Raw genomic sequence first — 26,210 nt, 5'->3', positions numbered from 1 at the left:
CACAGTGACTTCCTTCCAAAGGGCACAGTCTGCAACAGTGGGGGCGGGGTGGGGGATTCGTCACTTTAAAGTGGAGAAAACTGGCAACGCTCCCTCAACCAGGTGATCAAGGTCACTATCAAAATCATACCGATAGCATGCACCTGTCTGAGTTCCCTATGGCTGCTCTGACAAGTTACCATAACCTTGATGGCTTGAAACCACAGAAGGTCATTCTTTCATAGTTCTGGAGGCAGGATGTCTCCAATCAAGGACTTAGCAGGATTGGTTCCCTCTTGGGGGCTCAGAGGGGGAATCTGTCCCATGCTTCTCTCCTAGCTCCTGGTGGCTGCCTGCAGTCCGTGATATTCCTTCTTTTGTGGCCACATAATCCCAATCTCTGTCTCCACCACCACTTGGCATTCTCCCTGGGCGTCTACCTCTGTGTCCCTGTTTATATAAGGACACCACTCATTCTTTTTTTTTTTAACTGTTTAATTTTTATTTTTTTTATTGTTTATTTTTGAGAGAGACAGAGCGTGAGTGGGGGAGGGGCAGAGAGAGAGAGGGAGACACAGAATCCGAAGCAGGCTCCAGGCTCTGAGCGGTCAGCACAGAGCCCGACGCGGGGCTCGAACCCACGAACCGTGAGATCATGACCAGAGCCGAAGTCAGATGCCTACCCAACTGAGCCACCCAGGCACCCCTATTTTATTTCTTTTTTAATGTTCATTTATTTTGTGTGTGAGAGAGGTGGGGGGAGGGGAAGAGAGAGGGAGAGAGAGGGAGAGAGAGAGAATCCCAAGTAGGCTCAGTACTGTCAGCCCAGAGCCCTACATGGGGCTCTGTCTCACAAACCGTGAGATCGTGACCTGAGCCAAAATCAAGAGTCAGATGCTTAACCGACTGAGCCAATCAGCTGCCCCCCGAAACAAATACCTTTCTGAAAAAGGAAAGCAATGGGGAAGAAAAGTAGATCTTGTCAATTGATAATTAGTTTAAAACAACACACAGTTACGTTAAGACTAGGTAACTTGATCAAGGAAACGGTGGTCAGCCAAGACACGGGCCTCATCCATAGGCCTTCTCTTACACTAGAAAGTCCTATTTGGCCATTGGAGTCAATACATAAGCAAAGGATTACTTCAAGAATGGTTGTGGGAAAGCATGCTTGACTTGGACAGTGCTGGGATCTTGACTGACATGCCATGATATCCGCAGGTTTATTCAGAAAGATTGTGTCTCGTTAAGATACTGGGACTTCCCGGTCAATCATATCCCTACTTCAATTCATGTCTGTTTCCCCTAGATGAGTAATGCATTGACTTTGCTGATGATGTTTGGAAAATTGTCATTACTATGTTCCTCTGTGGCTCCCGCTAAGAGATTTTTAGAAGGCACATATTGAAGTTACTTTTGTCTGCTTTTTTCCCCCCAGTGTTCACTGAAGTAATCACATTTTCTTTTCTTTGAGGATTTCAATGTGAAGTTCATCATAGCTTCCCTGATGTGTAACCATCACTGATTCCTGGAATAAATTCCCCTTGATTATGGTATAGTATCAGTGGTCTATGGTGGTGAATTTATTACTAGTGTTTCATTCAGGATTTTTATATCTGTGCACTCTTTTGTATATGTTTTCCCTTTGTCCAAGTTAGTTATCACACCATTTATAACCTCGTAGAATCAATTGTGAAGCTTTCTGTTTTTACGCTTTGTGATTATTAGAATATCATCAGAATTACCTGTTCTTTGGGGGCGCCTGAGTGGCTCAGTCAGTTAAGCATCCGACTCTTGGTTTGGGCTCAGGTCATGATTTCACGGTTTGCGAGTTCAAGCCCCGCATCGGGCTCTGCGCTGACAGCATGGAGCCTGCTCGGGATTCTCTGCCTCCCTCTCTCTCTTCCCCTCTCCTCCGCCACACGTGCAAATAAACTTAAAAAAAGAAGAAAGAATTATCTGTTCTTTGAAGGTTTGACGGCATTCATCTAGAAGACTGGCTGATGCCTTTTTTTTTTTTTTTTTTTAGGAGCTATATTTAGTTTGAAAATAAGAAGAAAAAAAGGAGAAAGTTTCTGTTTCTTCTGAGGCTGCTGGTCTATTCAGATTTTCTACCTCTTCTTGAATCGATTTTGGCCAATGATAAACGTTTATAGGTTGTGGTTGTAACACATGACCACAGATTTACTTGGCTTGAAACAAGAAAATGTAGCCAGGGCCCAAGGGCGATGAGCACCTGACTCCAGGGGGGTCACAACCAGACCCCGTTCGGCCACGCACCACTGACAAAATCCAAAGGCAGAGACGAGTGGAGGTGACACGAGAAAGGGATTTACTTCCGTGAAGCCAACACCAGGAAGACAGCAAAGTAGCTTCTCAAAGACGTCGCCAAAGTGGCAGAAAAAAACCTTCCAGGGCTACACAAGGAAAGTGTGGGGCAAAGGTTGGCGGGTACCGGTAGGTGGTCAGTAATGATCGGGTCCATCAGTGTCTTGGAGCCAGCCCCCACCCTCCCCCCAGGGTCTCACTGGCTCAGGGCTGTCACTTAGCACTCGCTCGAGGGGGTAGTTTCGGTTTTCATCACCGGATGCTTTGCCCGAAGGGTCTTTTGCCCGAGCTAAGAGATAAGCCGGAAGAGAAGAACTTAAATCAGTCAGAAAGTTTGAGCTCAAAATGGAGGTAGTTGGAGTCTTTCAAAAACTTTAGTATTTTACCGAGGTCACAAGTCTACAATGGGTTTTGTGGGGATAAGATCACGATGTGAGCAGGGCTGCGATCCTGCTGGGGGTTCTGGGGGGGGGGGGAATCCATTTTCTCGCCTTTTCCAGCATCTAAAGGCTGCCTTGGCTCGTGGCTCCTTCCTCCATCTTCGAAGTCCATGGCTCTAACCTCTGCTTCATCGTATCTCCTTGTTCTGACCTTGACCCGCTTGCTCTCCTCTTGTAGGGACCTTGGAGGTTATACTGGGCCTACTTGATAATATTTGCATGCACGATCCTTAAATGAATCACATCTGCAAAGTCCCTTTGCCACGCCAAAGGGAACGCTCAGAGGTTCTGGGGGTTAGAGTATAGACGTCGTTGGGGGGCCATTATTCTGCATACCACACTCGCTGGGTTCTCAGCATGTGCCTGGCATTCCGGTATTCTTTATTCTGAAGAACTCTTCATTATAGAGTGGGTGATTTCTCAAGTAGCCGCTTTTTAGAAAAGCTATGCAATATATATTTTATGGAGCCTTGCATGCCACCTTATTTGTCTTCTGTTCACACGTTAGAGATACCCCATTGCTTCTAGCATAGTGTGTTACAGACGAAAAGTCCAAAGCCACTCTGATTCTTCTTATTATGGGGAACACTGCGGTGGTCGTTGTGGCTAATTTTCCAATATTCTTTTCACTCCAAATGATTCATCTTAGCCAGTCCTGCTAATCTCATTTCCCTTGTCAGGGCTCTGTGTCGGAATGGAGACACATACCCCAGTTCTACCCTTGACACATGACAGAATCTGATGGAATTTCCGGGAAAGATCTCCTTGTCTCTAAGAAAGAGTCCTAGAAGGAAGAGGCCCTTGTTTTCCCCTTCAAGTGTTGCTATATCTACGCGTGATGCCTAGAAGTCCAGCCACCGGCCCAGGGATGAAGCCAATACTGGAAAAGAGTAGAGCCAAAAGAGTCGCAGATGTGAAAGACTCCGAGAGAGAGAGAGAGAGAGAGAGAGAGAAAGAGAGAGAGAGAATGAGCTACAGAGAGATTATAAATAGACCATTGTGAAAGGTAAGTTACCATCATTCACAAGATAGGGAAAAGCTTTTTTAAAATTGCAATCTTGTGGGGCGTCTGGGTGGCTCAGTCAGTTAAGCATCCGACTTCGGCTCAGGTCGTGATCTCATGGTCTGTGAGTTCGAGCCCCGCGTCGGGCTCTGTGCTGACAGCTCGGAGCCTGCTTCCGATTCTGCGTCTCCCTCTCTCTCTGCCCTCCCCCACTCATGCTCTGTCTCTCTCTGTCTCAAAAAAAAATAAACGTTAAAAAAAATTTTTAATTGCGGTGTTTGTGCTTTATAATAAGAAATATATACTGTGTTTGGTGTTCATCCCGTTTCTGGCCCAGAATCCCTAACACCATTGGAATTCCCTAAGTGATAGGAGAAATCGAGAAGTCTTTTTTTGGTGACTTTTGGACCTCACCTAAGGGTGAGAGCTGTTTGCCACTTGAGCCAACTATGTGATTAGAGGCTTTTGGTTTTACCCCCAACCTACAAGGAGGGGAGAGGGGGTTGGAGGTCGAGTTCGACTGCCAATGGCTAATGATTTAATCAATCGTGCCTATTTAATGAAGCCTCCATCAAGACCCCAAAGGGGATGGGGTTCAGAGAGCTGCTGGGTCGGTGACCAGGTGGCTATTCAGAGACAGTGGCCCTTGGAGAACATGGAAGCTCCCCGCTCTTTCCCACACCCCTTGCCCTGTGTGTCTCCTCCATCTGGCTGTTCCTGAGTTATATCCCTTCATCCTAATAAACCAGTAATCTAAGTAAGTAAACTGTTTCTCTGAGTTCTGTGTGCTGCTCTAGCAAATTAATTTTTTAGGGTAGGGGTCACGGGAATTGGATGGAATTGGAATTGGAATTGGAATTGGAATTGGAATTGGAATTGACTTGAACTGGAGGATTAGGGACACCCTGCCAGTGTCCGAGAATTGTTTGGTGGGTGGGGAACCACCCCCAACACACACACACACACACACACACACACACACATTGGAATTGGGTGCAGAATGCTTCTTATAAACGTACACACAGAAAAGAGAACAAACCACCTGTTTTAGTCACTTCACCCACAGGTCAACAAGTAAAACACAGAACCTCAACACTAACCGGCTGGTTGAACTGCAGCTGCTAGAGGGCTCCTCTCCGTTCCAGGGAGGGAAAATAACCACTTTTCCTCTTAAGTGATTTGAGCTCGTGCTGGTGTGTGCCCACAAAAACATAACGGGGCTTCCCGGGAGGTATCGGAATCCCCAAGATAAATGAAGAAATAACCTAAAGATCCGAATTCCTGTTGGCTCCCATCTGACGAGGCTCTCCAAATGGTCCGACCGTGTATCTCCCCCACTCCCTGCCACGGAGGCATAAGTAGCTGTATACAGGTCAGAACCAGACCCAAACCAGACTTGGCCAAGAATCAGACATAACCCAGGACAGAAACAGAGCCAGAAGACACATAGAAGACACGGGGTCAGGGGTGCCTGGGTAGCTCAGTCGGTTAAGCTTCTGACTTCAGCTCAGGTCATGATCTCGCGGTTCGTGAGTTCAAGCCCCGCGTCGGGCTCTGTGCTGACAGCTCAGAGCCCGGAGCCTGCTTCGGATTCTGTGTCTCCCTCTCTCTCTGCCCCTCCCCCACTCGCCCTCTGTCTCAAAAATAAATAAACATTAAAAAATGTTTTTAAATAAATAAGATACAGGGTCAGTGAGAGCCAAGCTTTATTGCTTCGTGAGATTCTTGCTGGGCTGGGCTGGGCTGGCACCAGCCATTCTTCGTGTAGAAGCAACAGGCTAGAGCAACGGAACCTTGAACAAGGCAGAAGGGCCCGTAGGGACCCCCCGAGCTGAACGCAAACAGGCTCATTAAGTGACCCGCTTCGAAATAGCCACAGGCCCTCACTGACCAGTCACAACCGGGCAGTGGGTAAGATTAACCGAAAAGGGAAAATTCCATGTTCCCATGCTCCCTCACCCCACCCTGTAACTATAGCCCCTCACTACCGCGTTGTGGCAGGTGGTCTCTCCTTTGCTGTCCTGCCGCTGCTCTCTTGCAGTGTTCAGTAAACTCCCATCTCTCTTGTTCTGCCTTGGGTGAATTCTTCCACTGCGGGCACCACAGGCCCCCACCCAATCGGGACCCCCCATGCTCCAAAGGGCAGTTTTCTTGGGTCTGGTGGTAAGCACTCCCAGGGTTTCAGTGGTGACCAGAAGACCCAGAAACACACGCATTTTCAAGTTTATCTATTTATTTACCGAGAGAGAAAAAAACACAAGCGGGGGAGGGGCAGAGAGAGGGAGAGAGAATCCCAAGCCCGATGCAGGGCTCAAACTCACAAACTGAGATACCGTGTCCCGAGGCGAAAGTCTGACGCTTAACCGGCCGAGCCACCCAGGTGGCCCGGAAACCGATGCATTTTAGACAAGAGAAGGAGGTTAAACTGCAGAACTGTTCCCACGTCAGACTTCAGAGATGGATTGTCAAATAAGGAAACACTACAGGTATTTAAAGAGGAAACAAATAAAGTCAAGATCTCCAAGGTTACCAAGTCTGTCCGTGACGCTAAGTCAATGAATAAATAAATTTCACATGAAAATCATATCCATAAAGTTGGTGACACGTCTTCAGACGTCGGCATTACAAAAGTCGAGGGGCAGGACTTTAGGTCAGGAAGTATACAACTTAGAGGACTCAGGTCTCCCTGATCTGGGGAATCCAAGTGTTTGGTTTCTGATTTGCTCCTGCCTACAAGATGTCCCGGATGCACTTGCCATGTTAGCAAAGTACCAGCCTTGCTTCCCTCAGGAACGTGAATCTGGGAGCCCTGATGGATATGCCTGAGCCCTCCCTCCCTCGGGCTCCTCCCTAGCCATCCCTGGTCCAGTTTGGATGACCCTGCCTCTCACACTGAGGAGAACAGTCTAACGGATCTGATACAGACAGCTTTCTTCTTCTTTTTCTTGCTTATATGGCCGATCTTGCCTTCGTCCTTGGAAGTTAGATGTTTCAGGAGAATCTGTCTGAGAGCAGATCTTCCTTCAAGTTCTCCTGACCCTGCTGGGCCCTTTATTCACATGCGTCCTCAGCTCAGCAAAACTGGCTTCACTTGATGAGGAAACCACCCCCCACAGAGTCACTGGCCCCCAGTTCTCACAAACTCTGATGCCCCTGACTCCAAGGTTCCTTGTGTTTTTCACCATATCCCCTTAATGTCTTCTTGTGGGGTTTGTGAAGGTGAACAGGCTCTTTAGCTAACTGGGGTGCTGTTTTTGGAACGTAGGTAAACTGTGTTTTAAGCATCTATGATGCTGCGAGACGCTTTGAGTGTATTTTACGCCATGGTGGTGGTCCTGTGTCTCAGCACTTACAGAAGAAGGGAAAGTGGATTTTGATCTTAAATCAACAGTCAGACTCTCAACCAGCTGAGCCATCCAGGCGCCCCCACCCTATCATCTTAAAAGTAAAATTCAAATGATAGAACCTCATCTCACCTACAGTGGGAAAGCCAGCATCCTTCCCGATACTATCTTCAAAAAGGCCTTCACGGTAGGTTGGAGAACCAGGGTTGGCGATTGATTCAGGCTAACCGGGGGCCACCCCTTGAAACAGGATGGAGTACAGGCTGTGGCGGAGAAAGAGGTGTGGGCAACGATCCATTAAAAAGCACTGTGGTTGAGCCAGCTCTCCGAGGGCCACCAGCACCAAGATCTGCTCCGTGACGATGTCTTCCATTAAGATTAAGTGCGTTTTGGGGGCACCTGGGTGGCTCGGTCGATGGAGCCTGATCGACGGATCAGGTCACGATCTCACAGTTCGTGGGTTCGAGCCCCGCCTCAGGCTCTGTGCTGACCGCTTGCTGGGAGCCTGGAACCTGCTTCAGATTCTGTGTCTCCTTCTCTCTCTGCCCCTCCCCCCGCTCACACTTCGTCTCACTCCGTTTCTCAAAAATAAATAAGTGTAAAAAAAATTAAAAAAAAAAAAAAAGATTGTGTGTTTTGCCCGGGTACGGCCGGTACGACCAATCTCCAGGGCGGGAGGAGGCGTCCAACGCTCTGGTCTTTTTTTTTTTTAATTTTTTTTTTTTAACGTTTATTTATTTTTTTTGAGACAGAGACAGAGCATGAACGGGGGAGGGGCAGAGAGAGAGGGAGACACAGAATCGGAAACAGGCTCCAGGCTCTGAGCCATCAGCCCAGAGCCCGACGCGGGGCTCGAACTCACGGACCGCGAGATCGTGACCTGAGCTGAAGTCGGACGCTTAACCAACTGAGCCACCCAGGCGCCCCTAAAGGTGGGGTCCTAATCTGACTGGGGCCCTTATAAGAAGGTCACATGCATCAGAGGAAAGGCCATGTGAGGACACAGCAAGATGGCCACCATCTAAAAGCCACGAAGAGGGTCCTCACCAGGAGATGAGTCAGCGGACACCAGATCTGGGGCTTCCAGCATCCAGAACTGAGAGAAAATAAATTTCTGGTTTTAAGACTCCCAGTCTATGGTATTTTGTTATGGCAGCCCGAGCTGACTAATACAACCACCGTAAAAATGGCACATCATTACCCATAAGTTGATAGGATGGCATTTTCTGTTTTGTAATAACATTAGCCACTGCCGTATTCCGGAGCATGGCTAAGTGCTTTCATCCATAGCCTCGTCATCCTCACAGCAATCCTAGAGGGGTTATGAGTTTCCTTAGATGGGGTAATCTAGGTTCGATGGCTAAGTAACTTGTCCAAGGGTAAGCGGCCACTAAGGGGGCAGAATGGGGACTGCAAGTGATTTCTGCCTGACTCCAGGGACAACGGGGAAAATAAAAGGTCATAATTTAATACCAGATCATTAAGAGACAGGAGTACCCAGCAAACGCATTGTTTGACCCCAGGAACGAAACACGATAAATGCACAAGTTCCGTACCTTTCAGATGTGGGGGCTCAGAAAGGGCGTCTATCATCTCTAAGTTGTCAGGAGCAGCCTCGATCCAAGAGTTTGTGAAATTTCTACATTTATAGTGATTCCGGTACTTTTGTTTTCTAAGATGCCTCAAATCTATTTAATCTAGGATGCTAGGGCCGACGGGCCCGCCAGTCACCTGGAGATCTTCCGAAATGCAGACCGGGGCGGGTCTGAGGCCGCATTTGGACTTGTCGAAAAGACTGGGCTGCAGAGGACCACGAGGGGGTAACAAGGTCAGAGAGACCTAAGTGCCCAGAGTGCTAATGCTGGGTGGGTTGTAATGAGTAGCCACTGAAATCCTTGCGTTCAACACCCTGGATAACTAGGTCTCAGAGGGTGACGAACTAGCCCAAGATCCTAGGGAATTTAGAGCGAGAGCTGGAAAGTCAGGATCCTTAGACTAATCAGAATATAAAAAGAGCATTGTCCAATATCACCCAAACCAGACCAAACCAAAAAAACAAAAACAAAACAACAAAAAAAACACAAACAGAAACAAAAAAACCCACAAAGAGCCCCCGCCAAAAAACCCAACCACACAAAAACGCAATATAGACCTTATTCCTTATTATCATTCACAGGTAAGAAAACTGAGGCCAATGTAAAAGCAATTGGCCAAACTAGGATTTGAGTATAATACGTCTAACTTCAAAGCTTATTCCTTCCACTAAGACACACGCATTTTGTCTATTTCAAAGCATCTGAGACCAGACATCATGCATGACCTTCCAAACGCAAAGGACTCAAGCCTCAATCAACCAAACACTATCCCTGTTTTTCAAAATTAAAAAAACAATTAGGTGTGTTTCAAATATTTGCATTTTTCTCACCTTCAAATTCTATTTACAGGACTTGCTAAACATGGAATTTGAAGAGTTACAAAGTATCTCAGTGAGAAAAGGGAGACAATTAAATAGAATATGGAGGCACGTGATGCTTATAATATGTAATATAAACAACTAAAAATAATACAAAGCATATAAAACAGAAATACTACCTGCTCTCTGTGCTGCTATCCTAGCTGTGTAGTAATGAAGTCATTTGGGAAAATTTCTTTTCATCCCTTTGCTTGGATGCCATCTGTGAGTTGGTCTGGAGGCTTCCGTTGGGTTGGCTTGGATCAGTGATTTCTGGCCCAGCTCTCCCAGGGAGGGGAGAGAGAGAGAGGGAGACACAGAACCCGAAGCAGGCTCCAGGCTCTGAGCCATCAGCGCAGAGCCCGATGTGGGACTTGGACCCACAAACCGTGAGATCATGACCTGAGCTGAAGTCAGCAGCTTAACGGACTGAGCCAACCAGTTGGGTGTAACAGCTTCTGAAGTGCCGAATAAAGAAGCAATCTGAGCATTGCAAGCTCTGTTATCAGAACTTGTAATGCAGGGGTGCCTGTGGACTCCTGATTTCAGCTCACAGTTTGTGGGATCGAGGCCCACATCTGGCTCTGCGCCGACAGTGTGGAACCTGCTTGGGATCCTCTCTCCCTCTCTCTTTCTTTAAAAAAAAATTTTTGGGGCGCCTGGGTGGCTCAGTCGGTTGGGCGGCCGACTTCGGCTCAGGTCATGATCTCGCGGTCCGTGAGTTCGAGCCCCGCGTCGGGCTCTGTGCTGACAGCTCAGAGCCTGGAGCCTGTTTCAGATTCTGTGTCTCCCTCTCTCTCTGCCCTTCCCCTGTTCATGCTCTGTCTCTCTCTGTCTCAAAAATAAATAAACGTTAAAAAAAAAAATTAAAAAAAAATAAAATAAAATAAATAAAAAAAATAAAAAAAAAAAATTTTTTTTTAAACATTTGTTTACTTCTTTGAGAGAGGTGAGACAGTGCAAGCGGAGGAGGGGCAGAGAGAGAGGGAGACACAGAATCCAAATCTGAAGCAGGCTCCAGGCTCTGAGCTGTCAGCACAGAGCCGGATGTGGGGCTCAAACTTGTGAACTGTGAGATCATGACCTGAGCCCAAGTACGCTGCTTAACCCACGGAGCCACGCGGGCGCCCTCTCCTCTCCCCCCCCCCCCCCCCCCACCTCGCATGTGCACAAGCACGCCTGGGTGTCCTCTATCTCAAAATAAATAAACATTAAAACACACACACAACTTGTAATACATCTGTGTTGTTTGCATCGGCGCTGCGCATTAATATGAATCATAGTGATAAATTAATCCCCAAGAAAAATTAACCAGACCCCTAAGGTCTCAGGAATTAAGCCGTTTCATTTTCAACGTACATTTGCGTTTTCGTGGAGAGAAGTATGACAGGGTCGTAAATAAAAGACTTTCAGCACGAGAGTATATCACATTATCCTACATCTGCAGGGAGAAGAATGGAAATGCAAAGAGAAAAAGGGAAACGTGCAAAATTTCTAACTGGTGAGCAAGAATCTGTTCTTGCATTTTTAAAAAAAATTTTTTAACGTTTATTTATTTATTTTTGAGACAGAGAGAGACAGAGCATGAACGGGGGAGGGTCAGAGAGAGAGGGAGACACAGAATCTGAAACAGGCTCCAGGCTCTGAGCTGTCAGCACAGAGCCTGACGCGGGGCTCGAACTCACGGACCGCGAGATCATGACCTGAGCCGAAGTCGGCCGCTCAACCGACTGAGCCACCCAGGCGCCCCTGTTCTTGCATTTTTAAAATGCACCATAGTACCGAATCATAGCGGTGTTTACACTTCACGGGCTATATTTAAAAATGATGTACCTGCTTAATTTAACACGGTACTATTTATAACATGCCCGCTTTTGCAACGACTTTACATGATAATAAAAGCGTTAGATGCCCAGCTGAAAATGTGCAAGGGGTACCTCGCTTTCCAGAAAAAAAATGTAAGGGTGCTCAAACAAACAAAGCTTAGTACTCCCCACGTTAGAGGGAAAAAAGAAGTTCCAAGTTCACCGCCCAGTTTTTCCTTGGGCTTGCCACTTGTGCCCTCTGCTGGTGAGCTATGTCCTAAGAAGGCGGCCGGTCTCTGTGGTCTCTGCGTTCCCAGCGATGGTGAAAATCTCCCGCCCTGGGGGCCCTGACAAGAGCCAGGCTGCCTGCGGCTGCCACCGCGGCCCAAGGGGTGAGGATTTGCACGATCTGTTCACAGCACACAGAACACGAAATCACAGGGTCCGATTGGCAGCAGAACGCTCTCGCGTCCAAGTGCTGAACTTATGGGACCTTTCCTTTTTACTAATCGATCTAATGAGGAATTTCTGGCCTTGGGTATAGTAATAACGTTGTGATAATAATATTCATATAAATAAATACCCAAGACCACTGTCTGTAGTGTTTACTATGTGACAGTCGCCGTTTGAAGCACTCTCCATAAATTCACTCACTGAACCTTCTCATTTCCCCTACGAGGTAGGAACCGTTATGGGTCCCATTTTCCAGATGAGGGTGTTGGGCTGTGAGCGGGGAAATAGACTGTTCAAGTCATACAACTGATCAGAGACCGAGCCAGGACTTAGACCCAAGCTTCCCCCCCCCTCCGCCCCCCAGCCCCATTTGGTACACTTGCCACGGTGCATTGTGGGAAAATGAGAAACACAGGCACAAAGACAAAACAGAAACCTGTCATCTTGCCGCCCAGGGACGATCACTGTGAATGTTTCAGCACGCTCCTTTCCGGTCCTGTGCGTGAGTGTGCGTGGGTCTGCCACTCTGTTTGGTACAGGTGAGACCTTCTAGTTCTGTGATGTGCTTAGGACACTCAAAAATATAGCCGGGTTTGTCGCCGTCACTTTTGTCCCTGTTCTTCGCCACTGTCAGTTTTGTGTATCCCCGTGCAGATGAAGTAAGCACACGTCGCTCTGTTGCTTTCCGACATTCAGCTTCTAGAGTTCTCCCCACTAAGGGCAGCTCAGGGGAATGAGGGTGTAGGGACCTCTTCACACCTTGCAGCGTGTCCCTGGGCTAAGGTCACCTCTTGAGGAAGCATCAAGTTCAGATGCTTGGGGAGGAAACAGAATGCAGGCTCCCTGCTGAATTCTCAAAACTTTGGCCACTCGTGCTCTGTTTCCCGAAGGAGCAGACTCTGTTGCCCCAGGAATATTCCATCTCTCTGGAGCCAAGGACGATGGGATGCAGTCGTGAGTCCTCTGGAGAGTCCTGCCAGGGTGTCTGAGCCTGGGGCCTGCAGACCTGGGGGGGGGGGGCAATGCTTACCAGCATTTGGGACAGAGAGGGTCACCTGGTGGGGGCTGTGAACTTCCACTGAGGCCACAGGTGGGAGTGGCCCTGCAGGGAGGCAGCTGGGGGATAAACGGCCTTTGAGAGACTGAATATACAAATGGACCAAGGCCAGGCCGTATATAAAAGTAGAACTCTAGGGGCACCTGGCTGGCTCAGTTGGTAGAGCATGCAACTCTTGACCTCCGGGTCCTGAGTTCGAGCCCCATGTCGGGCACAGGGATTACTTAAGAAAACAAAAACAAAAGTGAAAACAAAAAAACAAAAAACAAAAAACCCCAGTAGAACTGTAACTCCCAATCTGCAGCAGCCCGCCCGGGAAACCAACCCCTCGTGACGGTAACCAGCCCGGGAAGGCAGCCTGCTGTAAGTGGGACTTGTAGAAAGTCAGGCTGCTGTCTCCGGTAACGATCCAGTAAGTCAAACAATAACCTCTATGGCAAATAGCCCCAACTGCCCAGGACTTGATTAACAACAGACAGCCTCCCTGATTTGTGTCCTTGCCTCCAACTTAGGACCAGCCAGGGAAAAGCAAATGTTCACCCCTGACCAATCACACGGGATGCCCCAGTTCTAGGTAGCTTCCCCAGCCAAAGCTCTCCGGGCCACCACCCGCCCGCCTCTGGGTCTCTGCCAACGCACGGTGCTGGTGGCTGACTCCCTTCTATGGCAAGTTCAGAATAAATGGCCTTGGCTTTTCTCGTTTGGCTGGTCTTTGCTTATGTCCATACTCCTTCCTGTCTTCCTCCAGTCGGTCCTCCACATCAGCCAAACTCAGCTGGAAGCCAGAGGGCGAGGGTCACATTGATGGGGTCCACAGAGGAGTCACCTGGAGGGTCCTATGCCGGGTCAGACTCACAGGTGAGCTATAAATGGGCACATAATAAATGGGACACCCATGGGAGAAGTCATGTTAGGACAAGATCAGGGACAGTGGGTCATACACACGACATACAGAAGTCACGCATGGAATCACATGGGGGGCCTCCAGGGGACCCCTGTGTGCTCCAACCATCCCCATACAAGCCACCGCCAGGGGCATCCCATCCCAGAGCTCTTGGATATTGATGTCAGAGATTTTGTTCTAGAAACCTGCTCTTTGCTTGACCCGGGTCCTTCAGTCTGTGAGGCTATTTATTGAGTACTGCCTGCCCAACACCAGGCCCTTATCAACTTTCTGTCCACACGCTTTCTGTATCCTCAAGGAGTACACCATTCATCGATACTAAGAACTTTTCTTTGGCTAGATAATATAGTCATATTGTGGCCAAAAAAATCTAAACAACATAAAAGTGAATGTGAAATGTTTTGGTTCCTATGTCTACCCTTTCCACCTTATTCCTTCTAACTGGTCGTTGGTTGATTTTGTTGGTTTCCGTACATTAATTTTGCACCTCACTATCTTACTGACTTCTCTTTTTGTCTTTCGTAATTTCCCAGCTGAGGCCTTTAGGTTTTCTCTCACGCAATCATATCATCTGCAAACAGTGGTCATTTTATCTCCTTCTTTGCAGTGTCCATAACTCCAATTTTTTTCCGATTGCCTAAGTGTCTGGTTTTTGTCTTTGCTCTATGACGTAATTTACAAGTGGTTTTCTTTTAAGTTTATTTATGTTGAGAGAGAGACAGAGCTCAAGCAGAGAAGGGGAAGAGAGAGAGGGAGACACAGAATCAGAAGCAGGCTCCAGGCTCCAAGCTGTCAGCACAGAGCCTGACGCGGGGCTCGAACTCACGGACCGCGAGATCGTGACCTGAGCCAAAATCAAGAGTCAGGTGTTAACTGACTGATCCACCCAGACACCCCACAAGTGTTTTTAAATATCCTCATTTTAGTGTGCTTTTCCTTGTTGATTTCTAAATTCATTGTAATTCGGTCAGAAAAAGTGACTTGAATGATACCTATGCTTTGGAGTTTGTTGAGATTGACTTCATGGTCGAGAAAGCAATCACGTTTATATGAAATGTTTCATGTGAACTCAAGAACATTGTTCTCCATTTGTTGTATGCAGAGTTCTCTCTCTATCCCTTTGACCAAACTTGCTTATTATTCAGATCTCGATATCTTTAGCTGATTTTTTTGGACTGCATAATCAATCAATTACCTCTACTCTCTTAGTGATTACCCTACACTTTAATATAACGTGGTTTCCGGTTAATAAGTATCCTTCCTTTCAAAAAATAGAACCTTTAACGGCTTTACTCCCAGACTAAATTTACTCTGGCCTGCATGTTATTCTTGCCCAGTATTGTACTTCTATTTTGCAAGTCCACACGTTTTTTATTTTTATTTTTTTAAAAATTTTTTTTAACATTTATTTATTTTTGAGACAGAGAGAGACAGAGCATGAACGGGGGAGGGGCAGAGAGAGAGGGAGGCACAGAATCGGAAGCAGGCTCCAGGCTCTGAGCCATCAGCCCAGAGACTGATGCAGGCTCGAACTCCTGGACCGTGAGATCGTGACCTGAGCCGAAGTCGGATGCTTAACCGACTGAGCCACCCAGGTGCCCCACATTTTTTATTTCTAAAAAAATATTTATTTTTAGGAGAGTGCAAGCAATGGAGGGGCAGAGAGAGGGACAGAGGATCTGAAGCGGGCTGTGCACTGATAGTGCTGACAGCAGTGAGCCCGAGGTGGGGCACGAACTCACAACCAGCGAGATCATGACCTGAACTGAAACCAGCTGCTTGACCAACTGAGCCACCCAGGCACTCTATTCCTTGTGCTATTTTTATTGTTTCCACACGGTCAAGGTTTGCTGGCTATACCCACGTGTTTGCCATTTCCTTTGCTCACTGGGTCCTTGTTGCATCTCAGACCTTGTGTCTGGGATTGCTTTCCTTCTCCCTGAAGTACCCCCTTCAGAGAGTCCTTTGGGGAGGGATGCTGGTGCTTTCATTTGCTTGAAAATGTCTCTATTCTTTTTTTTTGTAAGATTTAATTTTTAATTTTTTTTAAACATTTATTTTTGAGACAGAGAGAGACAGAGCATGAACGGGGGAGGGGCAGAGAGAGAGGGAGACACAGAATCGGAAACAGGCTCCAGGCTCTGAGCCATCAGCCCAGAGCCCGACGCGGGGCTCGAACCCACGGACCGCGAGATCGTGACCTGGCTGAAGTCGGACGCTTAACCGACTGCGCCACCCAGGTGCCCCAATCCCCTGGTTGTTTTTTAAAAGAATCTTTCCTCTCGATATTGGGCAGTTTCCTTACTTTGTCTGCAGGCATGGATTTTTTTCCTTATCATGCTTAGGAGGCATAGTGCTTCTTGAGAGTGAGGACTCATGTCTCGTATCAATTCTGAAAAGTTAGTAGCTGCCATTTCTCCAAATACTACCGCTCCCCTACCGTCTCTTTATGTCCCTCAGGGAACTCCATTTAGGCTGAGATTAGACATTTTCATTCTATCCTCAATATCGCTTTATTCCCCCCCCCCCGTATTTTGTATCTTTTTCTGTTTGCCTTCGGTGTAATTTCTTTAATTCTGCCTTTGTAGTCGTTATCCATTGCTATACGGGAAATTAACCCCAAGACTTGGCATCTTAACATTTATTATCTCACAGAGTTTTTTTTTTTAATTTTTTTAAATGTTTTAATTTATTTCTGAGACAGAGAGAGACAGAGCATGAGCAGGGGAGGGGCAGAGAGAGAGGGAGACACAGAATCCGAAGCAGGCTCCAGGCTCTGAGCCATCAGCACAGAGCCTGACGCGGGGCTGAACCCACAAGCTGTGAGATCATGACCTGAGCTGAAGTCGGGCCCTCAATCGACTGAGCCACCCAGGCGCCCCTATCTCACATAGTTTTTGAGGGTCAGAAATTCGAGTGTGGCTTAGCTGCTTGGTTCTGATTCAGGGTCTCGCGTAAAAGTAGACTTGAAATGCTGGCTGGGGCGCACTCATCGAGAACTTGACTGGGGATTACTCATGAGGCTATTGGCTGGAGACTTCAACTCTTCATCAAGTGAACCTCTCTGTAGCACATCATGAGGGTTCTTGGAACCTGGCAACTGGCCAACTGGCTTTCCCAGAGCAAGGGATCCAGAGAGAGGCAAGAAACCACAGTTCTTTTATGACCAAGTGCCCAAACTCACACACCGTAACGTCTACTTTTTTCCTACTTGTTAGATGAAGGGCATTAAGTTCAGCCCATACTCAAGGGGAAGAGAATTAGGCATCACCTTTTGAAGGGAATGTCAAGATTTACAAACGTATTTTGAACCGCCAAAATATTTTATTTCATTCTTATTTTTTAGCTCTGTCTAATCTGCTAGATAACACACCCATGTATTTCTAAAATCGAATATTCACTCTTTCATTTCTGGAATTTTCTTTTTTGGTATTTGAAACATACCAAATCGTTTTTATTGTCTCTTGTTAATTTTTTAGGCCACTTTTTTACTTTACTTATTTGTTTATTTATTTATATGTTAGAGAGAGAGCATGTTAGTGCGGGAGAAGGGCAGAGCAAGAGAGACTGAACCTCAAGCACGCTCCACACTCAGCACAGAGCCCAACACGGGTCTCGATCCCTCGACCCTGGGATCATAACCTGAACTGAAATCAAGAGTTGGACACTCAACCAACCGAGCCACCCAGGCGCCCTAGTCCTTTCGTTTTCAAAAGATTAAACCCACCCATCGTGCATTCTGTATCTGAGAATCCCCATATCCGAAGTCTATGGATCTGATTTTGCTGGTTCTTACGCAGAAGGACTTCTCTTTTGATTTATTTAAAATAAAATGCGAGTGTATTTGGACTGGCACTTTACGTGTGCGAAAAGTAGAAGGCCTGGTTAGAGAATGTATTTCTTTCAGAGAGAATATACCCCTGCCAGCTTGCTGTGGGTCCTAATAACCCGGGAAATTATAAACTAATGTTTTGACTTGCACGTTTGGGTCTCTCTGCAGGCAGAGTGAATTCCGACCGAAACCCAGGTTTGCTATTAGACTCCATGTACTCTCTAACCAGATTTAATTAATGTTAACGTTTGGGTATGCTTGTTAAAAAAGAAAAAAGAAAAAAGAAAAGTAAGACTCTGTCCTCCATCCCTTCTACCTCCTCATTCCCCAGAAGTAACCACTCTCCTCCAGTCGGTGTGAATGATTCCCATCCACATTCTAATAAGGATCCATAGTATCATTAACATATACAGTATGTGTTGAAATATTTAGGCAACTGCTTTTTTTTTTTTTCTCTATGCATCCCTTTACTGGTGGACAGGTAGCACTCTTTTGTTTTTGTTTTGTTTGTAACTATTAACAAACCGTATCGAGGTGAATACCCAGGCCTTACGGCTATAGCCAGATCCACCGAGCTTCTGAGCGTGGGGAACATTTGCGGCGGAAAGAGCCGGTCAGGACACGCAAGGAGACACCTGCAGAAGGCACCAGACCTTGGGACAAGGGCCTCCTTTCTGGACGAGAGGCCCCTGCAGGTGTGAATTCAATCTTCCGGCAGGTGGCGTTCCCAGGGGGCCCAAGTGCGTTGGGGAGGGGGAGGGGGAGGAGACGCGGCTTTGCAGAGGCGAGGGTGGGGTGGGTGGAGGATGGGGGTTGGTAACCCCGGGGGCCCGCGATGAACGGAGGCGGGGGTGGCAGGGCGGCCGCCAGGGCGCAGGGGGGGTCACTCTGAGCTTGTCGCCGCGCCTCCTGTCGGCCGCCGCAAGGAACCTCTGCCTCTCGCAGTCGCGTTTATAAACCCCGTATTCGCGATGCGAGGAAAAAGAGCGGGGTTTTCCGCCCGTTGGCAGTGTGACAGCGCTCGCCGGAGGCCGGATTTCTCCCCTCACGGCCTTTGCGGCGCTTCCCGCGGCCCTCCGTGGTTGGCGAGGGAAAAAAGGCGACCGTGACCCCGACGTGACTTGAACACGCAACCTTCTGATCTGGAGTCAGACGCGCTACCATTGCGCCACGAGGTCACAGCGAGCAGACGACTCTGCGTCGCTAAAGACCTCGCCGCGCCGGCACGGTCCCGCGGCTGGGAACACCTAGGCTCCGAGACGCGGTCCCCCCGGCGCGCGTCCGAGGGGAGGAGCTCGAGCGGCCCGCTCCTCGGCTTCCGGGAAACCGGCGCTCGGCGGCTTCCGACCCCGGGCCGGGCGCCGCGGCGGCGGAGACGCGGCCGCGGGGGCCGGGCGGGTGGCGGCGGGGCGGTGGGGGGTGTGGAGGGGGAGATCGGAGGCGGCCGGGGTGGGGGCGGGAGCGGCTCCCGAATTCCGCGGGGCGGACTCGCCAGGCCCTCCGGCCGCCGCGCGGAAAATGGCGGCGGCCGCCGCGGCGCGGGTTCGAGGACGCTGCTCCCGGTGGCCGCGACCCGGCGGGGCCGGGGCGGGGGAAGGAAGACGGGGCGCCCCCCCCCGCCCCAAGCCGGGACTGTCCTGTGAACTGTAAAAGGAAACATCTTCTTTGAGGAGGGTCAGCACGGTATCTGGAAGAGAGCATCAGAGCCGCCGAAAACGCCGCCATCCAGAGACCGCCACTGCTGACGCTCGTGTGCATTTCTTTTTGCAGAGTTTTACCGGCTGTGTGTGATCCCCAGTATGTTTTTGACCTTTGACTCGATGAATGGAACGCGGAGCGAAAAGTAGCCGCACGTTTGCACGCAGTGTAAATCCTTGCTTGTCTGGCGCCCGGAGCGAGACAGGGAACATCAGCGTCCCCCTTCCGGTCACTTCAGATTCATTTTTGAGATGGGATTTTATGGCACATAACAGTTTGTCAGTTTCCTCGCTTGTCGTCATCTTGTCCGCGTATTTTAGTTAATGTTTTCTCCTAGCATGATTTTAAGGGGCTTATGGTCCACCTCTTGGGAGTCTTAAGTCCCTGCTTTTGGACAGTACTTTTTCCCCCCTTTATTAAGAAAAATAAGACTATTAAGTGAGTAAGCTCTTGAAGTTAAAAAAAAAAAAGCCATTAGTAATATACACCACTATCCTTGTCTAGGAACATGAAACATCAATCAATTCTAAATACAACACCCACAGGGCCTGGTGTTTTTCAGAGAAGGAACGACCTGGAATGGGCCTCACTACAGGAGGGAAAAAGGAACGGTGTCTGGGGCTCTCAGTGAAGCCAGTGGGGGTGAAGGGCATCTCACCATCCTGGTTATTCTGGCAGCTAAGACCCCCCCCCCCCCCGCCAGTCCAGAGGTTCTCCATGTCAAATGGGATAGGAGTCTTGGCATGTGCTTGTGGCCAGGTGTGAGCATAGCGGGCATTTTAACGGTGAGTTCTGAGGCAGCCTGCCAAGGGTGTCAGAGAAGCAGAGACCAGAAGGTTCTATCAGTGTCCCCAGGGCCAGGCACGAGTCAGCTAGCCCCAGGTTACTGATTACATCTACAGATATCCAGACGGGAGTCACTTCCTTATTGCTTTTGATGGCCCCGGGGGTGAATTGTAACTGGGAAGGAATGTCAGCTAGGGAGTGGTGGAAACAGCTTGGCCTTGGCCACAAGGCAAAGTCACTGAGAGGAGAAGCCAGTGCCTTTTCCACCGAGGCCAAGAGTCCAGAATCTACTGGAAGAAATGCTTCACACCCAAGGCAAGACCAGAGACACTCTGGAATCCCCCTGCTCAGATTTTTGGATACACCTGTTGTGTCCCCGCCCTCCTGGGGACCAGGATGTGGAACCAACGGCCAGTTTTTCTAAACTACAGTGTGGTAATGCAATCAGACGAAGGGACTAAAGAGATTTGGGCAGATATAATTAAAGGGTCCTTTTAAAAGTTAGACGCCTGCTTGCCAGGGCCAACTAAAGTGACGGGAGTGAGGCAGTTACGCTGATGTGCAGGGCTGAAGCCTCTTGTGTACAATTTTGATACTTTGTGTATCTTGCGTTTTTTGCATTGATATATATATATATATATATATTTAATATATTGCATTATTCTTAAATTTATCTTGACTGCTGAGTTTTTTTGGAGCCACCCACACTTGTATTTTGCACGGGTGGGGGGGGGGGTAGGGTGGGGTGGGGAATGCCTCACTTGCCTCACCATCATCCCAGCCTGCAGCTCACTGAAATTCTGTGACTGCCCAGAAATCACGCAGAACTGTTTTTTTGCTTTTTTTTTTTTACCTTAGAACCAAACCCTATTAAAACACACACACACACACACACACACACACACACACACACACACACAACTTCTGTTTAAAAATACAGAAGGGGCGCCTGGGTGGCTCAGTCGGTTGGGCGACCGACTTCAGCTCAGGTCATGATCTCGCGGTCCGTGAGTTCGAGCCCCGCGTCGGGCTCTGTGCTGACAGCTCAGAGCCTGGAGCCTGTTTCGGATTCTGTGTCTCCCTCTCTCTGACCCTCCCTCGTTCATGCTCTGTCTCTCTCTGTCCCAAAAAAAATAAAAATAAACGTTAAAAAAAATAAAAATACAGAAAATTTCAAAATTACGCAACAGTCATTGTCCAGTTAAACACAAAAAGAAGGTAATCGCCAACATTAGCAAGGTGTGGGGAAAACAGTGAATATTTAGGAGAATTCACGAAATACTGGAACAGAATGTAAACTGATACTAGCTATTTGGGTTGTAATGTAGCAAATGCTTCTGTCCAGGCATTTCCTCTTCTAGAGAATATGCACTAAAAGAAACAGTAGTCAGTAAAGTGTCTGACTTTTGATTTTGGCTCAGGTCATGATCTCTTGGTTCCTGACATTGAGCCTCACATCCGGCTCTGTGCTGACAGTGCAGAGCCTGCTTAGGATTCTCTGTCCCTCTTTCTCTGCCCCTCTCCTGCTCTCTCTCAAAAAATAAATGAACATTAAAAAAATAAAGTTAAGGGTGAATGCAATGATGGACCTTCAAGATTGTTCTCATCAGAACTGTGTTTGTAATAATGAAGCACCAGGAGCCATCTTGACTGTTCTCTTGTTCAAGTTCAGCCTGGATTTACAAGGGAGGCAGGGAAGCTGGCCCTGGAGTGAGTGAATACACAGGGACACTTGACTAAAAGGATGTGGCAGCGAGAACTCCAGAAATAACTGCTATGGAGAAGGCAGGCTGCAGAAATTATAGCAAGGGCTGCCTCACCCCTGAGAAAAACATGTTAACTTTGGCTTCTCTGTCTCTGCTTCGTGTGGCATCATCTCAGACCCAGGCAATTGCTCTCTTAGAAAAACTTGGGGCGCCTGGGTGGCTCCGTCGGTTAAGTGTCCGACTTCGGCTCAGGTCACGATCTCGCGGTCCGTGAGTTCGAGCCCCGCGTCGGGCTCTGGGCTGATGGCTCAGAGCCTGGAGCCTGCTTCCGATTCTGTGTCTCCCTCTCTCTCTGCCCCTCCCCCGTTCATGCTCTGTCTCTCTCTGTCTCAAAAAAAAATACGTTAAAAAAAAAAAAAGAAAAACTTTTTACTTGGCTTCTATTTTCCAAGGGGCTGAAAACGTTCCAACTCTCCAAAGCCCATCAAAGGCGTCCTCGATCTTTCTGATCGACACGTTCCTTTTCCAGCAAATGCCAACCGGGACCTGAACACTGAGAGGAGGGCAATACTCTGTGGAGTGGGTGTCCTCTCCGTAACGCAGCTCGGGGGAACAGCCTCATTGCAGGCTGGGTTCTTGGGGGTGACACCTGTGAAAGGAAACGGGAGGAAGCCGACCCGGAGGAGGGTGGGGGGAGCTGTCAGGTGGCGATATAGACCTGCCAACCTGTGGGGTGGCTCAGGACAAAGACTGCCTGGCGGAGGAACCCCGGGTCACGGGTCAGGGCCACTCCGGGAGGAGTGCAAGCTGTAGCGGCCAAAAGCTAACAGCTGGAGGCTGTCTGCTTGCTTCTCCACTCTTCCGAAGGAAAAACACCCTGGAAACTGGTAGAACATTTAAATTTTCACTGGGAGCCAGGGTGGCGTAATCCAGGACCTTAGCCTCCTGATTAACTGACAGTAAGTAAAGGCCACTCCTAAATCAGTGACGGGAGATGGAACTTGAGTCTGGTGGCTGCAGAAAGGCAAAAACACTGCAGATTTGGGGCGGGGGGATGGAGAGGGGAACTTTAGGCTTTTTTTTTTTTTTTTTTTTTTTACTTTAGGCATTTTTTTAAGGCATTTCGATTTTCGTGGTAATTTTCTTTTATGCCAGATTTTCATTCTCTTTTTTTTTTTCTTTTATTTTGAGAGAGAGAAAACGAGTGGGGGAGGAGCAGAGAGGGAGACAGAATCCCAAACAGGGTCCACAGTATGAGCCCAGAGCTGGACGCAGGGCTCAAACTCTGCGTGAGATCACAACCTGAGTCAAAATCGAGTCGGACGAGGAGGTGGTTCAGGTGACACCAGGGAAATTTGGCTCACTTGTCAGGTCTTGATTTTTTTTTTTTTTTTTTTTAAGTAAGCTCTGTGCCCTTCATGGGACTTGAACTCACGACCCTGAGATCAAGGTTGCATGCTGTACTGTCCGAGCCAGCCAGGCGCCCCTGGGCTTGAATATTTTTCAATGGTTTCATTAAAAGTTTGCCACATTTTTTCATGGCCAGAGGGGACTGGGGCAGCATGGATACCCTTTACATTGGAGAAATGGAATTCCGGAAGCTGGAAGGTTTATGTCTGTTGGCGTATCAGCTGTGGGTGCTGTCTAGCTAGTCCCTATGTGACAATAAACGTGACTTTCTCAGTTTGTCTTTGCCCCATGTGACCATGTGGGCTGCACTGGTCTCTGGAGATGTTTTCCAGCCTCATTTTACTAAACCCAAAGGCCCTGCTTACTGATGCTCACCAGGCGCACCTGAGTGGCTCAGCCGGTCGCGTGTCTGACTTTGGTTCAGGCCATGATCTCAGTTTGTAAGTTCAAGCCCCACACCTGGCTCGCTATTGTCTATGCAGAGCCCGCTCCAGATCCTCTATCCCCCTCTCTCTGCCCCTCTCCCGCGTGTGCTCTCTCAAAAATAAGTAAAATGTTAAAAAAAAAAAAAATGCTGACCAAATGCATCTGACGGAAACTGAGGCTCACGCAGAGATCGGCCTCACTGGCAGGCACGGCCCTGTCATTCCGTCAACGGCAAGATGAAGACGCTGTCTTTTTCGGACTACGACAGAGCTCTTCTAATATGGGGTATAGTTTGTGACTGTAAAAAGGAGAGACTTGTTCCTATTATCAGAATTTAGTGGTGGAGTTGAAATGTCTTCAGCGACACAGACAAAGACCAGGGTCACTGTGAGGAGATCCACTCGACCAAGGAGTGAGCAAGTATACGAAGGTGGCTGGGGGTCAGGACAGAGGTTCCAGTCCTGCTGTCCTTGCCACCTGCCAACTGTGTGACGTCGGACAGGTCACCCAACTTTGCTTTGCCATAGAGACCTCAGTTCTAAACTGGGAGCAGTAGAACTCATCTCAAAGGGGTTGTTGTTAAGGATTCAGCAAAGCAATGCTCTACCAAGAGATTCCAGACAGAAGTGTTTGGTTCCTAATATTAAGCGTGACTACAAGGCTTCCACAGACGTGTCGGAATGGAGAACTTGGGTTGCGTACAGAGCTGACCAGCATGGAAGGAGATGTAATTTAACTTAGCTCTGGGTTCTCTGTAAGCATGAGTAGGAACTGAGCTTGCTGTTAATACTTACTGTGGCATCATCTAAGCCAGAAGACAGCTACGGTCCTGGCCCCTTTTCCCACTTTACATTCTCAGATTGGTTTTCTCTAATACATATTGTTCTCGTTCTCTGAGTAGGCTCTAACGGACTCTGGTCAAGTCACTTCAATTGCAGGCTCCGAATATCCAGTGTAAACTTCCTGTGTTATTGGATGGATATGTCACCACATATTGGGGAATCGTCACCACAAAATGTTTCATAAACCTACTCTGAGTGGTCTAGAAACTCACCTCGTATGTTATCAGTTACTTTTCCTGAGGGCCTACTATGTCTCTGGTGCCATAGTAGCTATTTGATATTTTACTTGGCTTCACCTTTACAACGAATCTGCTCTTGAATTCTTCTATTGTACAACTTTACCTTCTTTGGTGGTCTTTATTCATTTTTTCTTGTTTTGTCGTATATGCGACAACTTCCTTTAAAGAGCCTTCTGCTGGTCCCCCTCTGTTCCCCCCTAAGAGGTTTTCTGCTTTGGGCTTCCATTCATATTTTGACAGTATTATAAAGCCTCTTGCATTAAAAAAAATTTTTTAACGTTTATTTTTGAGACAGAGACAGAGCACGAACGGGGGAGGGTCAGAGAGAGGGAGACAGAATCTGAAACAGGCTCCAGGCTCTGAGCTGTCAGCACAGAGCCCGACGCAAGGCTCGAACACGCGGGGCTGGAACTCACTGACCGCGAGATCATGACCGGAGCCGAAATCGGCTGCTTAACCGACTGAGCCACCCAGGTGACCCAAGCCGCTTGCATTTTTATGGAGATGGTTTTGAACATTTAATCCGTTGTCCAGTCCATTGATGTCTTCTCTTTCTGAAGGGACATTTTCCCGAGAATAATATAGTAGTAGAGACTCCCAAAACATTTCAAGAAATTCTGGCCCAGGACTTAGGTTCCCCATCTCCCCCAGGATAACAATTAGCCAAGCAATCCACGGGTTCCTTAAGAGACGGACCTGTACTCTCCACACCTTTCTAAGCACTGCTTTGAGGTTCTGATGTTTCTTAGCCAGCACGGGCTCAAAAAGGCAACCTGTCTGCTCTATGAACACTTGTAGCCATTCTCAAGACCTAGTTCCTCGTTCCCTATTTTGATTTTCCTCTATAGGGCATGACCCTTATTTTCGTTCTTATACCCTCAACTCAGTTTCTTCGATAGATGTTTCCAAAGATTAAATGGGTTTCAGACCAAATTTGTTCTAGAGGCTCTAGAGTTGTCCAGCTGGCCAGTGGCCTGCACCGAGGACTTCTGTGCCTTCGCCCGAAGACATCGTGTGGCATGCGGGCATGGCCACGAGGGAGGGAAGCAACAGGTGCTGCACCAGCGAGGCTGCGGGCTTGGAGCGGAGGCAGTGGTGGGCCCGGGAGTCGAGTCCGGATGGGCGACGGCCGAGGATGGGGCAAGGAAATCCGAGGTCTGAGGTTGGGCCCGAGTCCCCGGAGGCGCGACAGACCAACGATGCCAGCTCAACAGAGCGGGTGCGGAGGGCCTAGAGAGCTGGGTCCTATCATCGGGAGCCGAGACACCGACCGCCTCTCTGCCCGCCCCCTTAAGCCCAGGGTTGGACCTGCGCCTGGGCTTTTAGCCCCATCCCGCGCCCGCCGAGCCAATCGGCGGCTGAGGTTCCACGCGCGTCACAATGGGCGTCTGTGACGTCGAGGGGGGGGGTCACCTCGCCACGTGACCCCACCCCCGGAAGTCCTTCACGAAATTCCTCCTCCTGACTCCCGGTACTTTTCAGCGGCCGCCTTCCTCTTATCCCATC

General features: G+C 48.5%; 1 non-coding gene across 1 annotated transcript; it reads right to left on the bottom strand.

Moving 5' to 3' along the window:
• Nucleotides 1–18,703: 18,703 nt before the first annotated feature.
• TRNAW-CCA (transfer RNA tryptophan (anticodon CCA)) lies at nt 18,704–18,775 on the bottom strand. Its single transcript has one exon. It is a non-coding gene; the product is annotated as a tRNA-Trp (tRNA).
• Nucleotides 18,776–26,210: the final 7,435 nt, after the last annotated feature.

This window comes from Lynx rufus, unplaced genomic scaffold (genome assembly GCF_022079265.1).
Source record: "Lynx rufus isolate CCGP_SWC_20201006 ecotype Redwood Valley unplaced genomic scaffold, mLynRuf1.p SCAF_28, whole genome shotgun sequence".
In the NCBI taxonomy this organism is placed as follows: Eukaryota; Metazoa; Chordata; class Mammalia; order Carnivora; family Felidae; genus Lynx; species Lynx rufus.
Note: the sequence above shows the minus strand (reverse complement) of the source record. Positions and strands in the feature narration are given on the sequence as shown.